This window comes from Callithrix jacchus, chromosome 6, assembly GCF_049354715.1.
Source record: "Callithrix jacchus isolate 240 chromosome 6, calJac240_pri, whole genome shotgun sequence".
In the NCBI taxonomy this organism is placed as follows: Eukaryota; Metazoa; Chordata; class Mammalia; order Primates; family Cebidae; genus Callithrix; species Callithrix jacchus.
The window spans coordinates 46,149,244-46,155,443 of NC_133507.1; the positions used below are offsets into that span (position 1 = coordinate 46,149,244).

The window sequence follows — 6,200 nt, forward strand, 5'->3', positions numbered from 1 at the left end:
AAAGGGAGATTAGAAACAAATTCAGAATCATCTGGGTTTCAACTGATATAGTGAGAGCCTACAGTGTGGGGTTCTTTTGGATGTGCCCCCACTTCCCCTTTCAGACCCTGAAAACCTTTTGGACTGCCTGAAGAGTCTAGATGATTGTAAGGTATTACATAAACTGAATACCATTATGTTCATTATCATATATCTTTATACAGGCATTTTCTGTTTCCAGGTATATAAGAAAAGCATACACAGACATGTGAAAAAACATACTTTGTTCTGCTTTTTTGCTATTGAGCTAATGATATGTGAAAAGGAATACAGATGGTATTTAATTATAAACAGAAAAAGATGTTCAATATCATTAGTCATTATAAATTTACAAATTAAGACCACAATGACTTATCAATACATGTATTAATGCATATATATGTATTAATATATGTATGTATGTATTAACATATATATGTATTAATATATATTAATACATATATATCAGAATGGCTAAAATAAAAATAATAAAACATCAAAAAAAAGAAGGAAAACACACACTACCAACAGAGGAGAATGGTGTAAACAGAACTCAAACTAGCAAGCACAGTTAACTGCTGTATTAGTCCATTCTCACACTGCTATGAAGAAATACCCAAAGCTAGGTAATTTTCATTTGTTTACTTATTTTTGTTTCATATGAAATTTTTTAGTAAAGAAATAACTAAAATGTAAGTTTTTTTATTATACTTTAAGACTGGGATACATGTGCAGAATGTGCAGGTTTGTTACATAGGTATACGTGTACCATGGTGGTTTGTTGCACCCATCAGCCCATGATCTACATTAGGTATTTCTCCAAATGCTATCCCTCCTTTAGCCCCCAACTCCGGACAGGCCCTGGTGTGTGATGTTCTCCTCATGGCTTTGGTGTTTTAGTCATGAAGTCCTTGCCTATGCCTATGTCCTGAATGGTATTGCGTATGTTTTCTTCTAGGGTTTTTATGGTTTTAGGTCTTATGTTTAAATCTTTAATGCATCTGATGTTAGTTTTTGTATAAGGTGTAAGGAAGGGGTACAGTTTCTGTTTTCTGCGTATGGCCCGCCAATTTTCCCAACACCGTTTATAAAATAGGGAATCCTTTCCCCATTGCTTTTGTCAGATTTGTCAAAGATCAGATGGTTGTAGATATGTGGCATTATTTCTGAGGCCTCTGTTCTGTTCCATTGGTCTGTATATCTGTTTTCATACCAGTACCATGCTGTTTTGGTTACTGTATTCTTGTATAGTACAAAGTCAGGTAGCATAATGCCTCCAGCTTTGTTCTTTTTGCTTAGTATTGTCTTGGCAGTATGGCCTCTTTGGTTCCATATGAAATTTAAAGTAGTTCTTTCTAATTCTGTGAAGAAAGTAACTGGTAGCTTGATGAGAATAGCAATGAATCTATACTTTGGGCAGTATGGCCATTTTCATATTGATTCTTCCTATCCATGAGCATGGCATTTTTTCCATTTGTTTGTGTCTTCTCTTATTTCCCTAAGCAGTGGTTTGTAGTTCTCCTTGAAGAGTTCTTCACATCCCTTCTAAGTTCTATTCCTAGGTATTTAAGCCTCTCTGCAGCAATTGTGAATGGGAGGTCACTCTTGATGGCTCTCAATGGCTCTCTGTTTATCTGTTACTGGTGTATAGGAGTGCTTGTGATCTTTGGACATTGATTTTGTATCCTCAGACTTTGCTGAAGTTGTTTATCAGCTTAAATCCATTTGGGGCTGAAACGATGGGGTTTTCTAAATGTACAATCATGTCATCTGCAAACAGAGACAATTTGACTTCCTCTCTTCTTATTTGAATACACTCTATTTCTCTCTCTTGCCTGATTGCCCTGACCAGAATTTCAAATAGTATGTTCAATAGAAGTGGTGAGAGAGGGCATCGTTGTCTTGTACTGGTTTTCAAAGGGAATGCTTCCAGCTTTTGCCCATTCAGTATGATATTGGCTGTGGGTTTGTCATAAATAGCTTTTATTATTTTGAGATACGTTTCATCGATACCTACTTAATTGAGAATATTTAGCATAAAGTGGTGTTGAATTTTATTGAAGGCCTTTTCTGCATCTATTGAGATAATTGTGGTTTTTGTCATTGGTTCTGTTTATGTGATGGATTATGTTTATTGATTTGCATATGTTGAACCAGCCTTGTATCCGAGGGATGAAGCTGACTTGATCGTGGTGGATACGCTTTCTGATGTGCTACTAGATTTAGTTTGCCAGTATTTTATTGAGGATTTTTGCATTGATGTTCACCAGGGATATTGGCGTGCCATTTTTTGTTGCTTTTGTGTCTCTGTCAGGTTTTGGTGTCAGGATGATGCTGGCCTCATAAAATGAGTTAGGAAGAATTCCCTCATTTTCTATTGTTTGGAATAGTTTTATAAGGAATGGGAATCGCTTCTCTTTGTACCTCTGGTAGAATTTGGCTATGTGTCTGGTCCTGGGATTTCTCTTTTGGTTGGTAGGCTATTAATTACTGCCTCAATTTCAGAACTTGTTATTGGTCTATTCAGGGATTCAACTTCTTCCTGGTTTAGTCTTGGGATGGTTTACAAGTCCAGGAATGTATCCATTTCTTCTAGATTTTCTAGTTTATTTGCGTAGAGGTGTTTATAGTATTCTCTGATGGTAGTTTGTATCTCTGTGGGATCAGTGGTGATATCCCCTTTATCATTTTTTATTGTGTCTATTTTCTCTCTTTTCTTCATTATTAGTCGGTCTAGCAGTCTATCTATTTTGTTAGTCTTTTAAAAAAAAACAAGCTCCTGTATTCATTGATTTTTTTAAAAGGGTTTTTTCTGTCTCTGTCTCCTTCAGTTCTGCTCTGATCTTTGTTATTTCTTGTCTTCTGCTAGTGCTTGAATTTATTTGCTCTTGCTTCTCTAGTTCTTTTAATTGTGATGTTAGGGTGTTGATTTTAGACCTTTCCTGCTTTCTCCTGTAGGCACTTAGTGCTATAAATTTCCCTCTAAACACTGCTTTATCTGTGTCCCAGAAATTCTGGTACATTGTGTCTTTGTTCTCATTGGTTCCAAAGAACTTATTTATTTCTGCCTTAATTTCATTATTTACCTAGTAGTCATTCAGGAGCAGGTTGTTCAGTTTCCATGTAGTTGTGCAGTTTTGAGTGAGTTTCTTAATCCTGAGTTCTAATTTGATTGCATTGTGGTCTGAGAGACTGTTATCATTTCCATTCTTTTGAATTTGCTAAGGGGTGTTTTGCTTCCAATTTTATGGTCAATTTTCAAATAAGTGTGATGTAGTACTAGGAAGAATGTATATTCTGTTGATTTGGGGTGGAGAGTTCTGCAAATGTCTATTAGGTTCATTTGGTCCAGAGCAGAGTTCAAGTCCTGAATATTTTTGTTAATATTGTCTCATTGAAATGTCTTATATTGACAGTGGGGTGTTAAAGTTTCCCACTGTTATTGTGTGGGAGTCTATGTCTCCTTGTAGGTTTGCAAGAACTTGCTTTATGAATCTGGGTATTCCTGTATTGGGTGCATGTATAGTTATAGTTAGCTCTTCTTGTTATGTTGATCCCTTTACCATTATGTATTTTCCTTGTCTTTTTTTCTCTTTGTTGGTTTAAAGTCTGTTTTATCAGACTAGGATTGCAATCCCTGCTTTTTTTTTTTTTTTTTTTTTTGCTTTCCATTTGCTTGGTAAATGTTCCTCCATTCCTTTATTTTGAGCTTATGTGTGTCTTTGCATGTGAGATGGGTCTCCTAAATACAGCAAACCAATGGGTCTTGACTCCTTATCCAGTGAGCCAGTTTGTGTCTTTCAATTGGAGCATTTAGCCCATTTACATTAAGGTTAATATTTTTATGTGCGAATTTGAGCCTGTTGTTATGATGCTAGCTGGTTATTTTGCTATTAGTTAATGCAGTTTCTTCAAAGTGTTGATGGTCTTTATGATTTTGTATGTTTTTGCAGTGTCTGGTACTGGTTTTTCCTTTCTATGTTTAGTGCTTCCTTTAGGAGCTCTTGTAAGGCAGGCCTGATGGTGACAAAATCTCTCAGCATTTGCTTGTCTGTAAAGGATTTTATTTCTCCTTTGCTTATGAAGATTAGTTTGACTGGATGTGAAATAATGGGTTGAGAATTCTTTTCTTTAAGAATGTTGAATATTGGCCCCCAGTCTCTTCTGGCTTGTAGGAATTCTGCACAGAGATCTGCTGTTAGTCTGATGGGCCTTTCTTTCCAGCTGCCCTTAACATTTTTTTCCTTCATTTCCACCTTGGTGAATCTGACAATTATGCATCTTGGGGTTGTTCTTCTCAAGGAGTATCATTGTGGTGTTCTCTGTATTGCCTGAATTTGAATGTTGGCCTCTCTTGCTAGGTTGGGGAAGTTCTCCTGGATAATGTCCTGAAGAGTGTTTTCTAACTTGATTCCCTTCTCCCTGTCACTTTCAGGTACACCAATCAAATGTAAGTTTTGTCTTTTCACATAGTCCCATATTTCTTGGAGGCTTTGTTCATTCCTTTTCATTCTTTTTTCTCTAATCTTTTCTTCTCACTTTATTTAATTAAGTTGATCTTCAATCTCTGATATTCTTTCTTCTGCTTGATTGATTCTGTTATTGATACTTGTTTATACTTCATGAAGCTCTCGTGCTGTGTTTCTCAGCTCCATCAGGTCATTTATCTTCTTCTCTAAACTAGTTTTTCTAGTTAGCAGCTCCTCTAACTTTTTTTCAAATTTCTTAGCTTTCTTGCACTGGGTTAGAACATCTCCTTTAGCTTAGAGGAGTTTGCTATTACATACCTTCTGAAGGCTACTTCTGTCAGTTCATCAAATGCATTCTCTGTCCTGTTTTGTTCCCTTGTTGGCAAGGAGTTGTGATCCTTTGGAGGAGAAGAGACATTCTGGTTTTGGAATTTTCATCATTTTATGCTGGGTTTTCCTCATCTTTGTGAATTCATCTACCTTTGGTCTTTCATGCTGGTGACCTTTGGAAGGGGTTTCTGTGTGAATGTCCTTTTGGTTAATGTTGTTGCTATTCCTTTCTGTTTGTAAAAATATGGATGGCTTCACGAACTTGCATGTCACCCTTGTGCAGGGTCCATGCTAATCTTTTCTGTATGGTTCCAATATTAGCATATGTGCTGCCCAAGTGAGCACAATGCTGGTAATTTTTTTTTTTTTTTGAGATAGTGTCTTGCTCTTGTTGCCCAGGCTGGAGTGCAATGGTGCAATCTCAGCACACCACAACCTCTTCCTCCCAGGTTCAAGTGATTCTCCTGCCTCAGCCACCGAGTAGCTGGGATTACAGGCACATGCCATCATGCCCAGCTAATTTTTTTATTTTTAGTAGAAATGGGGTTTCTCCATGTTGGTCAGGCTGATCTTGAACTCCCAACCTCAGATGATCCACTCACCTCAGGCTCCCAAAATGCTGGAAGGCATGAGCCACTGCACCTGGCCCAAGCTGGGTAATTTTTAAAGGAAAGAGGTTTAATTGACTCACAGTTCCACATTGCCTGGGAGGCCTCAGAAAACTTACAATCTTGGTGGAAATCAAAGGAGAAGCAGGCATCTTCTTGACAGGGTGGCAGGATGGACTGAGTGCAAGCCGGGAAAATGCCATCAGATCTTGCGAGACTCACACACTATCATGAGAACAGCATGGGGGAAACTGCCCCCATGATCCAATTACCTCCACCTGGTCCTGCCCTTGATACATGGGGGTTATGGGGATTACAATTCATGGTGAGATTTGCTGAGGGTGGGGTGGGGGGAGGACACAGCCAAACCATATGAGTTGCCATGTCATGCCAGACCCTATTGACTTCAGTAAGGATGGCACCATGTTCAAGAGGCCAAAGAAGGGACTCAGAGCCAATAAATGAGATGGAGTCTATTGAGGGAACTTAGATACAGGGTAGTCCAGTGGCAGTGAGCTGGACAGGAGAACCACCACCATTTGTAGAAAGCATGCTGTTTATGCAGATTTTTACTTAGCACCCTCTCCCTAGGAACCTCTACCTGAAAAACCTTCATTTAACCCAAAATAAACAGTTTCAATCCCCTGTATGGCCTGTGTTCCATAGGATGGGGTGGTGGTTCATATGTTCCTTATAAATAAGAAATTAACCTCTGGGTTGGCCACTTTTGAATTCCTTAGGTCGCAGCTCTAATCTAAAAACACATTGTTTTTAG

General features: G+C 38.1%; 1 non-coding gene across 1 annotated transcript; it reads right to left on the reverse strand.

The window, feature by feature from the left end:
• Window positions 1-5,055: 5,055 nt before the first annotated feature.
• Window positions 5,056-5,162, reverse strand: LOC118154895 (U6 spliceosomal RNA). Its single transcript, XR_004745146.2, has one exon. It is a non-coding gene; the product is annotated as a U6 spliceosomal RNA (small nuclear RNA).
• Between the last annotated feature and the right edge of the window lie 1,038 nt (window positions 5,163-6,200).